Raw genomic sequence first — 18232 nt, forward strand, 5'->3', positions numbered from 1 at the left:
GTGGTAAAGGACATCATATCTGCAACTTATTCTCACCTTATTCAGAAAAAAATACACGCATACACAGAGGAATCTGGGTAAAGAGTAAAAACTTCTTTGTTCTATTCTTGCAGCTTTTCTATAAGCCTGAAATTATGTTAAAATAAAAAGTTAAAAGAAAAAAATCCCCCCTGGATAGTGTGGCTCAGTGGATCAAGCGCTGGCTTGCAAACTGAAAGGTCACTGGTTCAGTTCCCAGTTGGGGTACATGCCTGGGTTGTGAACTATGTCCCCTGTTGGGGGTGTGCGAGAGGCAACCACTCAATGTTTCTCTCCCTCTCTTTCTCTCTCCCCTCTCCTCCCTCTAAAAATAAATAAATAAAATCTTTAAAAAAGAAAAAGAAAAAAATCCTCCAAACCTCAGGCACTGCAGGCATTTCAGTACTCAGGATTGTCCTTTCCTCACATGCATTTTTCACTCCACAACAAGAACATCTCCCTTCCACAACTCCCATCCTGGCTGACCCTTCCAAATTCTTAAGGTCAGCCATTTGGGACAATCTAAGAATCCCTTTCTCTAATAAAGACAAAGAATCCAGCTGTAAAGCAGGAATTCCCCCACCACCAACTCCACTGATCCCCACCAGTTAGTATAATGGTTCTCAACCTCAGGAGACCTTAAAAACTTTAAAGCTTAGAAAACACCTTAGATCAGAATCTCTGGGGGTGGGGCAACACTCTGACCAACTGAACTACCCAGCCAGGGCCAAGTAACTTAACTTTTTAACTCTGCTGTAAATTATACCTTCATGATGTTGATTTCCAAATATACAAATAAAAGGAACAATCGAAAATAAATTTTAAAAAAAAAACAAAAACAAACAACTGGAAACAGGCAATTTCAAGGACTAACCCAAATGTGAGAACCAGGGACTTAGAGCAGAGACTCTCAAACATCTAGTGTTCGGGTCACCAGTGAGGCTTGCTAACACACAGGCTGCTTGCTGGGTTCCACATTCGGGAAGTCTGGGATGGGGCCTGAGAGTACTTCTAACAAGGTGCTGGTTAAAGCGTGCTGATGCTGCTGGTTTTAGGCCCATACTTTGAGAACTGATCGAGACAATCTTGCTACTTAGTGTGGTGCAAGAACAGCAACATTGGCGTTACTTGGGGAAATGCAGACTCTCAGCACCCAACCTCTAGGCCTCCTGAGTCAGAATCTACATGTTAACAAGATTTCCAGGTGATCTGTGCCCACAGGGAAGTTTGAGAAGCACTGCTTCAAGGGAAATTCACACCAACTCACCACACACATTCACGCCTCACACACATTCACGTGTGTTATGACCTCGAGTACTCAGGACTGTGGATGGGATGGGTACGGATGAGGAGAACCACCATTAGGGTGACGGGAAAAAACCCTCTAGTAACAAAGGTGGTTAACATAACCCAGACAGGTGGAGGCAGCCAGTCTGCTGGACCCAGAATGGGAGTTCTAGCTTGTCCGTGTTTTTCCAGCACCCATCATGGTCAGGACTGTAAGAGGGAGGCAGAGGCCATGCAGGGGTTAGCCATCCAAAGAGCATAGGTGGGGGTGAAGACTCCACCCCCTTAGAGCACAGTTCAGTCCCCTGACAAGCCTTTTTGATTCTGACCTTTGGGTGACTGATGTTGATACAGTAGCCTAACTCATAGGTGACTCCTGGCCAATCCATTTGCTTGATGTTCTTGACGTTGGACTGTGTCCTTATCCTGATTTTAGCCCCAGTACAGGCACTGAGCAGGTGGCCAGCTCAGATCTGGGTGGTCTGTCACTGCAACATCATCATCACCAACAGGGGCAGCAGAGCACTTACTGTATGCTGGTGTTGCCCTGAGGGCTATATTTCACTCATTCTTCACCATAGTCTTGAGGTTGATATCATTGTCCTCAATTTATAAATTTAAAAATTAGGCTCAGAGAGATAAACTCATATGCCCAAGACCACAACAGCTATTATGCGACAAGGCCAGAATTGGTCCAAATCTCTCTGGCTCCACAGTCTTAGAGTAAACCAACCTGAAGTGGAATTGTCATCTGGACATTGGTGAGAAGGGAAATTATTGGCTGCTGCTCTGTTCCTGTATTGCTTTTCTTGCTTTTTCTTTGCTGAAATGATAGAAACAAAAATGATGCTAAAGCTGTGCTGCCTGATACAGTGATTACTGGGCATGTATGGATATTTAAATTTAAATTAACTAAAGTTAAATAAAATTTAAAATTCAGTTTCTCAGTTGCTCTAACCACATATCAGTTGCTAATTGGTGAAACATGGTTCTTGGTTACTGACATTGGACAACTCAGATTGCCAAAAGTTTTGTTGGACGGCACTACTCCAAAAATTTACGTTTTCCTGCACTACCCAAGGTCACTCTTCATTCAAAGTTAACTTTTAAAAAAAATAATACTTCAAATCCACAAAATGTAGTTTTACACTGTTCTCAGTTGTCACACTGAAAATTTGCAGCCATGGGAGCATCAAGTGTTAAGAGAGAGGCACCTGTTGTCAGCACATGGAATTACAACCTAGCACAATCAGACACTGGAAACTGGCCAGACACTGGGGTCCAATAGCCATCAGTGGAATGTCAGAGGATCCACAAATGCGGGAGAAATCCCACACCAGGAGAGGATCAGGAATGAAGCGCCAGGAGGAGAAACTGAGTGAGAAAATTCTTTTACCACCAGACTGACATCTCCAGTATCATATGCTTCATATAATGCCTGTCACCCAAGAGATATATAATAATATTACTTACTTAAATGATTGATTGATTGATTCTGAGGATTCCAGAACTGCATCACTGAGCATTTTATTCTCTTAATATTTTTTTTACCAATTGGACACATTCTTATATTATGTCAATGCAGAAACAGGAATTACTATTTCAAATAATTTAATGACCATAAAACTGTTCTATAATCAAGGAATGTTTGGACTTTATGAGGTCATAAAGAACAAGAAGACATGAAAATTTTTGAGTCTCTGGAAAACATGAAAAGACGTTTTTATTTTTTTCCTTTGGCCCAAGGTGGCAGGAATGAAAGATGGCTTGCCTAATTGGGAGATGAGTCAGACCCTACACCATCCATTTCTCCACTCAGTTTACAAAATATTGATTGGGCTGCTTGGGAGGCAGGTGGCAAAGAAATGAGCTGGGGGCTGCTTTCCAGAGTCCTGCATATGAAAGAACACAATGCATCCCACATTAATCCCCAATCTGGAAATCATCGCAGGCAGAGCAAATGGTCAATGAAGACCTGGGCATGGAGGGCAGATGGTGGTCTCTGAGAAACTGTTCTGGGGATTGAGATCCAGATGCTGGGAGACCTGTGCTATTGGATGCAAATCTTAACTTCAAAGAAATTGAATCATAAATAGTGATGCAATCCCAAAGGATTGTGGAGGACCCCGGTTTCTGGAAGAGTGTTCATGGGATCAAAGCTGGCATATCAACAAGTCTGAGTCAGTGCTGTATTAACTATCTGGTGGACTCAGGCTGCTTATGAGCCTCTTGTCCACAACTGAAAGGGACCCAATGTCTGGCATAGCTTCAGAGGGATGGAAGAGTAGAGGGTGATGAATATCATTGATTGCAAGGTCCACAACAGCCCACCTTCCCAAAACAAAACAAAACAAAAGGACAATCCTCATATCTGATGAACTTTACTGGGTTCCAATCTTGTGTCTGGACTTCCTGTAGGTGCTGGGTAGACAGAAATCAAGGAATTTCAGGGATCTGGGGAGCAGACTCAGTAAAAAGGGCCCTTCTTTCTCTCGTCCTCCTTTTCACAAACTCGCTTGAGACCCTCTCAATTCCTAGCATAAGTAAGGCACTATTTCACAACACTTTTAGTTAAAAGTTCTCAGATACCCAATAGAGAAACATGGACAAATAACTTGGACAGGCACTTTACACAAAGGGATGTCCAAATGGCCAGGGATCATGAAAAGATGCTGATCATCAATTGTTACAGGGAAGTGAAAATTAAAACTACAATGTGCTGTGACTATATACTCACTAGAATAGCTAAAATCAAACCTCTGAGAATAGCAAGGATGGGTGAGGCTGTGGAACAACCAGAACTCTTATGAACTATTGGTGGGAGTGCAAATTTCTGCAAGTACTTTAGAGAACTCTTTGGCAATTTCTTCTAAAATTAAACTAATACATATGACTGAGCATTTCCACTCCCACTATATGCACAAATGAGTGTTTATGCACAGCCTAGGACATATGTGTATACAAAAATGTACGCTACAGCTGAATTAGTAATAGCCAAAACCTAAATACAACCCAAATGCCTATCAATAGAAGAATGGGTAAATATATTGTATATAGCACAGAAAGAAAAAGAATGAACTGCTGTTGTACACAATAATATGGATAAATCTCAAAAACAATATGAAGGAAAAGGAACCAGACACAAAAAGAACACATCCCATGTGATTATATTCATATGAAGTTTAAAAATAGGTAAAATGCATCTATGTCAATACAGACCTACAGCTGGGGCAGTGAGAGGTGAGAATTGACTAAAACAGGACTTAAGGAAACTTGCTGAGATGATCTCGGTCATGGAGGTATACATAGGTAAAAATTCACTGAACTGTCCACTTAAGATTTGTGCATTTTACTGTATGTAGATTACGCCTCAGTAAAAGAGGAAAAACAATGAAAAGCCTTGGCCATACTTGAAAGAAGCATGGATGAACTTCAAAGGCTTGCATGTAATACAATGAACAGTCATCTGGAAGTTTAATAGAACAGCCTCACATACAGGGCCAGTCCCGATGTCCTTGGCAATAGTTTTGATACTGCTTACCAGTTGTAAGTATCAAAAAGGACATATCCCTTTTCAGCCAAGCGAGCTCTGGCCCTGCCCAGAGCTCTCAAAGGACTAGCTCCCCTGAGTGGCCCTCTGAGAGCTCTGATAGCACCTGGGACCAACGGCTAATAGCTAGGCCCCACACCAGCACTGTTCAGAGATGCCTCCAAGGTTTTACAGGTCCTTAGAGGAAATTTATGGGTCCCTGATCACACAGTATGCAGGGTTGACCTGTAAGAAAAAACTAGGCAAGGGAAAAATCCTTTAGGAAGGTTCTATATTTAAAACGTCTTTTTTTTTTTCCTACACAAATTCCATTTTATTTATTTTTTTAAATTTTCATTCAGTTACAATTGTCTGCATTTTCTCCCCATCCCTCCACCCCTATAATAAGTGCATGTATGTATTTATGTATGTATGTAAATGCATACATGTTTTTTCCCAAAGAACTGTGTGTCAAACATTTACTCCCATGCCGCTAGTATCACTTATCATAATAAATGTATGCATTTTGAAAAACATAAACAAAAGAAAATATTAAATAATTAAATGGCATCTCTTCTGGGAAAAAATAAAACAAAATAAAATAAAAATAAACAAAATGAAAGAAAACGTCTTTTATTCCAAAGGAATTGTGCAGCTCCAGCCGTGTTGCAACCTAGCACATGGACCAGGAGTTCTCGACTTTGGCTACACACTAGAGCTATGTGTTGCTTTTGAAACATGGACTGCGCAGGCCTGCCTAACCCCAGACCAACAGAATCAGAACCACTAGTACAGTGGCTCAAAGTGTGTTTCTGTAGTAGGAACTGGAAACGCAATCTCTCTGAACCATTCCAGACCTACTGGATTTTGGAGCTAGCTCCAGAAATCTCTGTTCTAATTGTTCTAACAAACCCTCCCCGCGATTTTGATGTGCACTGAAGTGTGAGCCCCACTGCTGTAGTTAGAAATTTGCATTTCTAACAGGAGCCCTGGTGATGCAGATGCCGTTGTTCTGGGGGCACACTTTGAGAACCACCACTGTTTACCTAGTGGGTAAAGCCAAATTCTGGTGCAGAAGGAGAAGGTATAATAAAAGCTACCCAGGTGAGTGACTCTGATGCAGGTGAGGAGACTTAATAAGTGCCTCCATACATTTTTACTATCTAATCTGGCAGGAGGCCCTATTTCTGGGCAGGAACATACACAGGTGAGAATGTTCCAGGAGAAGAAATGCAATTTGTTCCTCAACATGACCTGTATGGAGCTTCTTTTCATCCAATAAAACTGCAATTTAAGGTTCCTGGTGTCACAGGATTTACTTTCTAGGTGCCCATCCCTGAGAGTTTTTTCTGGCATTATGGGACCCAGAGAACTTTCTAATAGAACACTTTGCATAAAAGCCTCATTTGGAAAAAGACCTGATTTTACTCTCTTTGGTCCAAGATAAATGAGAAACAGGGACAGGGCAAATTAAGGAGAAGTAAGGGAATGAAAAAGGAAGAAATTATGTGCAGGAATGGGGAAGAAGAGAGAGACCTGTGAGAGAGGGGGTAGAAAGGTATTCTTTTCAAGGAGGGTTGTCTCTCTCTCTCTCTCTTTCTCTCTCTCTCTCTCTGTCCCTCTTTCTTTCCCTCTCTTTTCCCTCCCCACCTCAACTGAGCACTGAGAAGCATTTTGTAAAAGATTGAAGATAGGATCTGGACAAGCTTGTCTGCAAAGCAGGAAAAAAAAATTGAAGTGAGTCACGGGGCACCTGAGAAGAGTGAGGGGCCAGAGAGGCCAGCACACCATGAGAAAAAGTCAGGCTTCATCTGGATTAAAACTCCCTCCACTGAAAATTCAGACCACAGAATTTTGGGGGAGAAAATATTCACAACAGCAGGTATCTGAAAGAAGACTTGCATTCAGAATATATAAAAAACTTTGAGAACTCGTTAATAGGAAGGCAGACAACTCAAAAAATGGGCAAAGACATGAATAAACCCTTTACAACACTGTAGAAATGGCTGACAAACACATGAAAAGATACTGTACTTTATTAGTCTCCATGGAAATGCAAAATAAAATCACAGCAAGATGCCATGTAACACCTGGAGAATGGCTAAAATTAAGAAGATTTCTAATGCCAAGTGTCAGCACTTGGGGAGAGAAATCTGGCATACTTATATCTTGCTGGAAGGAATTGAAAATAGTACAACCAGCCCTAGCTGGTGTGGCTCAGTGGTTGAGTGCCAGACTGTGAATTAAAGGGTCACCGGGTCGATTCCTGGTCTAAGGACTCAGGCCTGGGTTGTGGGCCAGGTCCCCGGCAGGGGGCATGTGAAAGGCAACCACACATTGATGTTTCTCTCCCTCTGTTTCTCTCTCCCTTCCTCTCTCTCTAAAAATAAATAAAATTTAAAAAGAAAATAGTACAACCACTTGGGGACCTAAAGAATACACCTACCATGTGACCTAATAATTCTACTCTTAGGTATTTATCAAAGAGCAATTTTTTATTTTTTTATTTTATTTTTTTCCAGGGGAGAGCATGAATGCAGTCCCCCACTATCACAAATCATGCAGTCAAGTTTCCCACATTTGGGGCAAGCACAGGTGTCGGCACATCTGAAATGAATTGATAAGCCTTGTAATCATGGTATCTCTGCTGCCAGGTAAGTATAAAGAGTGAGTTTTTTAAATGTCCACAAAAGCACTTTTATGCAAATATAAATAGCTACACATAAAAGTTGCTATTGACCACCATGTTGCACATGTTCACTCTATATTATCCGGTTGCTCAAATGCTAGTGCAAGCCTACATTAAGATGAATAAATTATCAAAAAATTCATGTTACCTTAAGAAAAAAAAAAAAAGACTTGTACACAAATGTTCATAGCAGCTTTATTCACAACTTCTAAAAACTGAAAACAATCCAAATATCCATCAACTAGGGCATGGGTAAACAAAATTTGGTATAGCTAGAGAAAGGGATTATAATAAAAAGGATGAAATTACAGCCCTGGCTGGTGTGGCTTGGTGGGTTGATTGTGGCCTTCGATCCAAAAGGTCACTGGTTTGATTCCAGGTCAGGGCACGCCCCTGGGTTGTGGGCCAGGTTTCCAACTGGGGGTGTGTGGGTAGCAACAGATGGATATTTCTCTCCCTCTCTTTTTCCCTTCTTTCCCCTCCCTCTAAAAAAAAATAAGTAAAATCTTTTTAAAAAATGAAATTACTGAAAGATGATAGCATGGTTAACTCTCCATATCACTGCAGGGAATAAAATAAGCCGGATATAAAAGAGTGCCTATCACATAATTCAATTTATATAAAGTTTTTGAACAAGAAAAACTCATTTGCAGTCACAGAAAACAGTACTGTGGTTGCCAGGAATTAAGGGGACTGCAAAGAAAGGCTAAGGAACTTCCCAGGGTAATGGATGGGTTCTAGATCTTGTTTAGGTGTATACATTGGTCAAAAGTCATCAAACTGAATGCTTAAAATATATAAATGAATTTTATTGTATGTAAATTATACCTCAATAAAGTTGATTTTTAAAATAGCAAAAAAAAAAAAAAAGTTATCCTGGCCAGTGTGGCTCAGTTGGTTGGAACATCATCCCTTAAACTGAAAGGTTGCAGGTTTGATCCCCAGTTGCAGCAAATTCGGGAAGAAACAAATCGATGTTTCTCACATTGATGTCTGTCTGTCTGTCTCTGTCTCCACACCCCTCCTCTTTCTTTAAACCCAATGAAAAAATGTCCTTGGGTAAGGATAAAAAAATAACATAAATAAATAAAATAGTAAAAAAAAAATTTAAGTATTAAAAAACAAAAATAACAACAAACAGCAAAAAAGAACAAGAATTAAAAAAAAAAGAAAGAAAGAAAAGAAAAGATAGCCCTGGTTCGTGTGACTCAGTGGATTGAGTGCCAACCTGCAAACCAAAATGTCACCAGTTCGATTCCCAGTCAGGGCACATGCCTGAGTTGTGGACTGGGTACCCAGTTGGGGGCGTGTGAGAGGCAACCAATTGATGTATCTCTTGTACATCAATGTTTCTCTCCCTCCCTTTCTCCCTCCCTTTCTCCCTCCCTTCACCTCTCTCTAAAAATAAATAAATAAAATATTTTTTAAAATAAAAATAAAGAAAAGATAGATGATGTACTCCTAAAATTAATTGTATCTCAATTTTTTAAAAAGCAGACTTAGTAGTGAAATAAATAATAAAATAGTGAAACAGGCAGAGCACATGGAATAGGAAGAGAAATGGACCAAGGCAAAGACTGAAGAACTGCCCAACTGGAAGAGCAGAAAAAGCACAGCTGGGAGAGAAGTACAGGAGTGGTCAGAATGAGGTTTCCTGGGAATCAGGAAGTAAGATGCTGGAAGGAGGAAAAAAAGCAGCAAAGACTATAGAGAGCAGAGGGGACATGGAAGATTGGGGCCTGGGGATGGCTGTAAGTGAAAGTCATCAAGAAGTAATTCTTGAGAAGCCAGTCCCAATGGTGGCATGGGAAGTCATGACAAGGGCTGAGGGAGTGGAGGGAGTACCTGAGGTAAGCACCTTTGCCAGGAAGCTTAGGGAAGGAGAGACTAGGCTCCTAACAGGAGGAATCCCCAGGAAAATCACCTGGTAGCCCAAGTTTTCTGACATCGTCATGTATCAGTTCTTCATTTCTAAATAGGATAGATATTGTGATTTTAACTGCTGCTCCTAAACAAGGTGTACCAAAGGCCTTTCTGTGCCGTTCTTCTTCTGTATCTGCGCTGAGGAAGGCTAAGCAAAATAGGTGTAGTGTCCCACCTCAAGTCCCCAGGGAGGCAGCTGACTTGCCCCATCCTGTCCACCTTTCCCACTCACCTGCATGGCTGGTGGGAATATATATTAGTAGAACCTTCACAGAAGGCAGTTTGACAAAGTCTATCAAAATCACACATGCACATACCATACACTTCCATCTCAAGGTGCTTATTTTACAGATAAACTTGCACACATGTGAAACCACACATGTACCTAGTTCTTCATTGTTTCATTGTAACATTGATCAGAAAAACCCAACTGATCCTCAATAATGACATTAAATAAATATTAATATTTATTAAATTATTTATAATGAATGTTTATTTATATTTATTATTTAACATTTGTTTTTAAAAGTATGACACATACCAACAATGAATACCAAAAAAAGAAAATAAATAAGGAGGATGCTCTGTATGTACAGACATTGAAAGGTTTCTGAGATATATTTTCAAGTGGAAAAAAAAACAAGATGCATAGTAATTCTATAGAGTAATCACTTGTGTTTAAATGAATAAATAAATAGTGTATGTATGAGTAGGGTGCAGGAGAATACATTTGCTTATATATATCCAAAAAAAGTCTTTGTAAGTGTCAGGGAGGAAAACCTTTCTTCTACCCTCTTAGGTTCTGAAGTTGGGGGCTTGCAGATTAAACTGATAGCAAGAGAAAGGTCAGAATTTACTTATACGTACATGTGGGAGTGCTCAGTGATGAGCAACAGAGTGGTTGTGGGAATTCGGGCCTTTTATACTTACATACTTAGTAGGGAGAAGGGAAAGAGAGAAAAAAGACTTCTATGAGAAGAACAAAAAAGTTTCTCTAGGAAAGACAAATGGGTTTTTAGGAGAACAAACCAGAGATAAGAAAATTTGTGATAATGTTTGTTCATGAAGGTACCAACAGTCTTTCAACTTCTCCATGAGATTTATGGTACCTTCACTCTTGGTCTCTCTCTCTCTCTCTCCTGGTAGCAGAAGCTACCCCAAAGAGGAAATTTATAGCAGTCCTCATTCTCAGAAATTTCTGCTCTTTAGTTGGATAAGAGAAACTCCAAGGTTTCTTTCTGTATCTGTTAAATCTCAAACGTCTTCAACTTTAAAAAACCATTATGCTAACCCTGAGGTTTCAAGTAGGTCCTCACACAAGGATACACAAGAAACTGATAATAGTGGTTAACTATCTGTAGGGCAGGGGATGGAGGAGGATGGGAAATGTGATGTTAGGGACAGAGGTGAGGGGAAAACATTTTTTGGTATATTTTTTAATTTTTTTAAATTTTAGAAAGGTATGAATGCATTACCCATTAAAAAACAATTAAGTTCTAAGTATGCTTCTAATTTATTTAAAGCTGGATCCCCACCCCACCCACCCATTTAGAAAAAGATGGATTTTTATCTCATTAGCAAAGGCCTAATGGGATCCAGCCCTGAGGGAGGTGGGATTTTATCATCATTGGCTGCAATTTCTACCCAGGAAAGGTTATAAAACAGAGTCAGGTCACCTTTTCCACTTTGCTAGGAGGGACACTTATAGCAGTGTGTCAGCTGTTAGTTCCAGGACCCTCTTTCATAGCTCCCCTCCAGTCTCCAGGAACACAATGGCAACTGCAGAGAGTAGGGGTGGGCTGGGAGGGAGCCAAGTCCCAGTGGAGGATGGAACCCTTCCCCCTTCAAGCAGATTTCAGGATTGCTATTTGGGCTTTGCACATGATAGAGGGTAAAAAGACTGGTGAAACTCTGACAAATGCCTGTCTCTTGTCCTAACATCCCAACCCATTGCCAATACAAGAATCAAAGAGCTTTCCACAAACTGAACTAACAAGCAAAATAGACACAGACTCATAGAGAGCAGGATGACAGCTAAGGGGGTGGGGAGGTTAGGGACTAGAGGCATTGAGCAAAAAGGAAAAAGGACTCATGGACATGGGCAACAGTGTAGTGATTGCAGGGTAAGGGGAGTATAAGGGGACTAAATGGTAAAATACAATTTTACAAAAAGTGTTTTCCATCCCAAAGAGGTAGTAGTTCCTAATCTGAAGAAGATTCCAAAGTAGGAATTTAAGACCAAGTGAAGGTTTTTCAGATAGAGTTGATCAGCTGGTCTAAATGCCCTGGAATTCAAAAATATAAACCAGAGAGAGAAGGGATCAAGGTTCTGAGCTCTGGGAATACACATCAGGTCCAGAACATGCCAAGTACATTCCCACCTGTGGGCATCTAACCTAGATGCCCCCTCTACCTCAACTTCTCATCTCTAAATCTTCTCATGCTGGCCCACACTTCTCATCCTGAGCTTCATTTAAATATACGCCCTCACAAGGCAATGGCTGGCGGACCCAGCGAGGTGGAGGATTGTGGAGCAGGATGGGCAAAGCTGCATCTGGCCGGCGAGGCAGCAGCTGGTAGACCCCACGAAAGACCACACAACCCAGAGTTCCTGCATGGGGAAATAAAGCCTCAGACCACTGATCTGAAAACACCTGTGGGGGTTGAGGCAGCAGTGGGGGAAACTCCCAGCCTCACAGGAAAGTTGGTTGGAGAGACCCACCGGGTCTCTCCAACGTACACAAACCCACCCACTCGGGAATCAGCACCAGAAGGGCCCAATTTGATTGTGGGTAGCCGGGGAAGTGACTGAAAACCAGCAGAGAGTGGAGCAAGTGCCATTGCTCCCTCTTGGAACCCTCCTCCACATACAGCAATGAACCCACCCCTTTACATAACAGGCACGCCAAGACAAAAAAAAAAAAAAAAAAAAAAAAGCCCCAAATGAAAGAACAGATCAAAGCTCCAGAAAAAATACAACTAAGCAAGGAAGAGATATCCAACCTATCAGATGCACAGTTCAAAACACTGGTCATCAGAGATACTCACAGAATTGGTTGAATTTGGTCACAAATTAGATGAAAAAATGAAGGCTGTGCTAAGTGAAACAAAGGAAAATGTACAGGGAACCAATAGTGATGCGAAGGAAACTGGAACTCAGATCAATGGGGTGGAGGGGTGGACCAGAAGAAAGAAAGAAACATCCAACCAGAAAAGAATGAAGAGACAAGAATTTGGAAAAATGAGGAGAGGCTTAGAAACCTCCAGGACATCTTGAAACGTTCCAACATCTGAATTATAGGGGTACCAGAAGGAGAAGAGGAAGAGCAACAAATTGAAAACTTATTTAAAAAAAATAATGAAGGAGAACTTCCCCAATCTGGCAAAGGAAATAGACTTCCAGGAAGTCCAGGAAGCTCAGAGAGTCCCAAAGAGGCTGGACCCAAGGAGGAACACACCAAAGCACATCATAATTACATTAGCCAAGATTAAAAATAAGGAGAGAATCTTACAAGCAGCAAGAGAAAAGGACACAGTTCCCTACAAAGGAGTTCCCATAAGGCTGTCAGCTGATTTCTCCAAAGAGAACTTGCAGGCAAGAAGGGGCTGGCAAGAAGTATTCCAAGTCATGAAAGGCAAGGACCTACATCCAAGATTGCTCTAACCAGCAAAGCTTTCATTTAGAATGGAAGGGCAGATAAAGTGCTTCTCAGAGAAGGTCAAGTTAAAGGAGTTCATCATCACCAAGCCCTTATTATATGAAATGTTAAAGGGATTTATCTAAGAAAAAGAAGATTAAAAATATGAACAGTAAAATGACAGCAAACTCACAGTTATTAACAACACACCTAAAACAAAAACAAACCAAGCAAACAATTAGAACAGGAACAGAACCACAGAAATGGAGATCACATGGAGGGTTATCAACAGGGGAGAGGGATGGGGAGAGAGCAGGAAAAGGTACAGAGAATATGTAGCATAAATGGTAGGAAATGTAGAAGCCAAAGAACTTATATGCATGACCTATAGACATGAACTAAAGGGGGGGAGTGTGGGTGGGAGGGGGTGTGCAGGGCGGAGGGGAGTGAAGGGGGAAAAATGGGACAACTGTAATAGCATGATTAATAAAATATATTTAAAAATAAATAAATAATATACGCCCTTACAGAGGCTTTCACTGATCACCCAAAGTGTAAGTATAGATCCACCCAAGCAGTCTCTAACACATCCCCTCTTTTTTTAATATTCAAGATAACTTTATTCACAATTGATATCGTTAATTGATATCCATAAGAGACTAATGCATACAATACATCAATACTCAGCAATAAACATGGACAAATTACTGTTAAATACAGCACCATTAATACATCACCTAAACATGGAAAATGAAAGAAGTCAGACACAAAAGACTTTAATTCTGAAGAAGACAACTAAAATGGCAGGCAGCAGATCAGTGGTTGTCAGAGCTCTGACTTTGGAGAGGGTACTGACTTGGACGAAAGGGAATTTCATCCAAGTCACTTTTTGAGAGGTGAAAATATTCTATATTATGGCCATGTGGTGGTTTTCAACTTAAATATTTGTCAAAATGTACCAGATTTTGCACTTAACATTTATTCAAAAAATGTCTATTTATATTTGATTTGGCAAACCAATCACATCCCCTCTTTTTTATTTACTCTGTTCATAGCCCTTACCACTATCAAATTCTATCTTTTGTAACTGAAATAGCACAGCCATAATTGGCTTGTTCTCCAGGTCCTCAATGTTCAGGACACTTGTCTAGTATATAGTGGACACTGGATATTTCCTCCAATGAACAAATGACTAAAAGTTAAACTTGAGATATCTGTGAAATATCTAAGGAGAGATATCAAGCCATCAAATGTGGGAAACATCCAGGATGGAGGTATACATTTGGACATCATTAGAACAAAATCAGTTTTTAAATCCATAGGAATAAACTCACCTGAGGAGAAATTTAAAGAACAATGTCTGCTAAGGAACCCAAAATTTAGAGGTTGGGTAGAGAAAAGGCAGTAAGAAAAAAGATTTAAAAAAAAAAAAAGAAGAGACCATCGAGGTAGAAGGAAAGCCAGACAAAAGTGTCTCTGAGTCTGAGACAGGAGTACCTCAAAGGTCCCCCTTTACGGATGGAAGAACAGGGGGGAGGCACCCAGGATATGGCTTTTGTCCAAGCCGGGGCTGGCTGGTTTCGGGCCAAGACATGGGGCCCCGCCTGCGCACCCAGGCCCCCCCACCACAAGCCTCCCTCGGGGCAACGTGGCCCACCCTTGAGATATCAGGCCAGGTTCCCAGGGTCCCTGGGCTTGTGACCCGGGAAAGGGAATCCCTCCCTGCCACCCAGAGGACCGTGCGCTTTCTGTGGGCCACACTTCCCAGCAGTTCTCCCACCCCGGCAGAGGCAGAGTGCCCAGGGAGGACCTGGGGACCTGGGGCCAGGGCTGGGGCCGGCCCCGGATCCGCGCCAGGTGGAGAGGGCCCGGGCTGCGGGACCCACGTCCACAGAAGGGATCTCCCGGGGGGACTCAGGCCTGCGCCCCGCATGGGCTGCTAAGAGTCTTGCTTTGGCTCAAACTACCCCACCCTGCCAGGAGGTGGCAAACTTGTACCGAGCGGCTTCCACTCTCTAAAATCTGGCCTGCACTACTCGCGAAGGGAATGTGACCGCTGCGACCTAGGTCCCCCAGAGCTCGAACCCCCCTCCCAGTGAAGGCATCCGCGGCCTCCTGTCCTGGGTGTCCGCAAAAGGCATTCACCTGCGGCGAAACTTGGCCCAGTTGAGCAGGACCAGGCCCCAGGGCAGGAGCCTGGGGAAGCCTCTGGAGCCAAGGGGGCCTGGGCTGGGGATTTTCCCTGGGGCTCTCTCGGGGCCCAGGTGCCCTCTCTCGCCCGGGGAGTGCCCACGCCATCCCTTGACCCCTGCACGACACCTGCATCCCGCGATAAGCGGCCCTCTGCCTCCATGGGGCTCGGACACATGGGGCCGGTGTGCGAGCAACTAGCCTACCTGGTGGCAAACCCTCAGCCCCCTCCGTCCCATCCCCACCACTGCGAAGATCCCCCTGTTCTTCCATCCGTAAAGGGGTCCCCTTTACAAGAACAAGAACAAGATAGTGTCCACCTATATGGAACGCTGCCCTTAGAGTCGCCAGCATGGAGGCCATCAGGACCTTGAAGAGCAGTTACAGTGTAGGGGTGGAGCAGAAGCCCTCCAGTAATGGACCAAGTGATGAATGGGAAGTGAGGGAGTAGAAGTATCTACCTGTCAATGACTGTAATCCAGAAGTTCAACTGAGAATAGCAGATAAACTGGACACAGCTACAGGTAGATATGGATCAAGGGAAGATTATTTTTCCTTTCTAATCAACTTCTTTGAAAATTTTTCAAACCTGTAGAATGTTGAAAGAGAACTGCAATGCACAACTCTTCACCCTTTACCTTAATTCATCATTTGTTAACGCTGTCTCATTTACTTCTCACATACACACCTATATATATTCGTTTGGGGGATGAATCATTGAAAAATAAGTCACAGATATTCCTAAATTCTCATCATGCTTTCCCTGAGAACAAGGTCATTCCCCTACATAACCTCAATGCCATATCCCACCTGGAAAAAATTAATATTGAAGCAATAACATTACCTCATAAACAGATTGTATTCATATTTCCCCAACAGTTTGGAAACATCCTCTCTAGCTGCTCTTTTTTCCTGGTGCTGAATCCAATCGAGGTTCACACATTCCATTTGGTTGTCACATCTCTGTATTCTCCTTTAATCTGAAACAGTCCTCCGTATTTTTATTTCTATTTATTTTTTGTCTTTCATGGAACTCACAGGCTGGAAGAGTTCGGGCCAGATGTCACATAGCATGTCCCACATCCTGGATTTGTCTGATTGTTTCCTCATGATTGGATTCAGGTTAAACATTTTTGGCAAGAATACCACATAGATGATGTGAACTTTTCAAGGGAGAGTTTTTTAAAGGCAGAAAATACTCAGCCAGGTACGGGTGATGGGAAAGGAATAGGAAAAATAAATGAGGCAATGAATCCTTGAGCTGAGGGTGGGGGTGGAATCAGATGAAGGGAGTAACCATTCCTGGCAGTGGATATGTCTCCTTGGTTGTAACAAACAGGAAGAAGAATAGGAAGATGGAGAAAATGAAGGAACATTGTCTGATGCGAGGATATGTTTGAGTCTGACGGCTTCTACTTTCTCAGTGAAATGAGGCAAAGTCAGCAGTTGAGCCTAAAAGTAAAAGTGGAGGAGGGGAGAAATGAGTTTTAAAGAAGAAAGATACAGTATGACATGGTCATTGGCAGAAGGGGCAAAGTAGGCTTATCAGAGAAATACATGTATAAAAAGTTCAGCTGCCCTGTTGATGAGAGTATAAAATTGTGAAAAACACTCAAAATATCCCTGGCTAGGTTGTTCAGTTGGTTGGAGTGGTGTTCCGCACATCAAAATGTTGCTGGTTCAACTCCCAGTCAGAGCACATACTGGTATAGGGGGTTGATCCCTGATCGGGGTGCATGCAGGAGGCAACTGATGGATGTTTCTTGTTCACATCATTGTTTCTCTCACACTGTCTTTTCCACTTCCTTTCATATCTTTCTAAAATCAGTAACTATCTTCTGGTGAGGATTAATTTTAAAAAATTAAACAGAGACTTACCATATGATACAGAAATTCTGCTCCTGGGTACATATCAAAAAGAAATAAAAGCATGATCTCAAAGTTATTTATATACCCATATTCATAGCACCATTATTCATAATAGCTCAAAGGTATAAACAACCCAAGTGTCCATCAGTGGATGAATGGATAAACAAAATGTGGTATATACATGGAGTGGAATACTATTCAATCTTAAAAAACATGGAAATTCTAACACATGCTCCATCATGGATGAAACATGAGGACATTATGCTAAGTGTAATAAGCCAGTCACAAAAAAAACAAACACTATATAATTTCACTTATATAAGTAATCAGATTTGTATAAACAGAAAGTAGAGCCCTGGCTGGTGTGGCTCAGTAGATTGAGCACCAGCCTGCAAACCAAAGGGTCGCCAGTTTGATTTCCAGTTAGAGCGCTTGCTGGGGTTGTGGGCCAGGTCCCCAGTGGGGGGTACATTAGAGGCAACCACACATTAATATTTCTCCCCCTCTCTTTCCCCCTCCCTTCCCCTCTCTTAAAAATAAATAAATAAAATCTTTAAAAAAAAAAAAAGAAAGTAGAATGGTAGTTTCCAGGGGCTGGGAGAAGTGGGGAATGGGGAGTTATTGTTTAATGGATACGGAATCTCACTTTTGCAAGATGAAAAAGTTCTGGAGACTGGTTACACAACAATGGGAATATACTTAACACTACTGAAGTGTACACTTAGAAATGGTTAAGATGATAAATTTTACATTATGCATTTTTACCACAGTAAGACTTTAAATAAATAAATAGAAAAAAGTTAGGCACAGCATGCTTAGTGTCCAGTGAGGCTTGAGAAAATTCATTTTTAGAGAAATTAATCAGCTCAGTTGCACAGTTTTCCTACAACCAATATTCTACTGCTCAGGTATTTACAGAAAGAAGACAAATATTTGTGTTCATCAGGACTGATTCTACAAAGAGAGAGGGTCAGATTATTGATTAAAGGAGGAGTGGTTGGTAGATTGAATTATTGTCAAACAAATATTTTCATCTCAGGGGATGGAAAAGAGTTTCCTGACCCACTGACTTTGGGCTTGACCATGTGA

General features: G+C 41.7%; 1 pseudogene; it reads right to left on the minus strand.

The window, feature by feature from the left end:
* Positions 1–7353: 7353 nt before the first annotated feature.
* On the minus strand, positions 7354–7496 carry LOC112304274 (U1 spliceosomal RNA; annotated as a pseudogene).
* Positions 7497–18232: the final 10736 nt, after the last annotated feature.

The sequence above is a fragment of the Desmodus rotundus genome, chromosome 6 (genome assembly GCF_022682495.2).
Source record: "Desmodus rotundus isolate HL8 chromosome 6, HLdesRot8A.1, whole genome shotgun sequence".
Classification (NCBI taxonomy): Eukaryota; Metazoa; Chordata; class Mammalia; order Chiroptera; family Phyllostomidae; genus Desmodus; species Desmodus rotundus.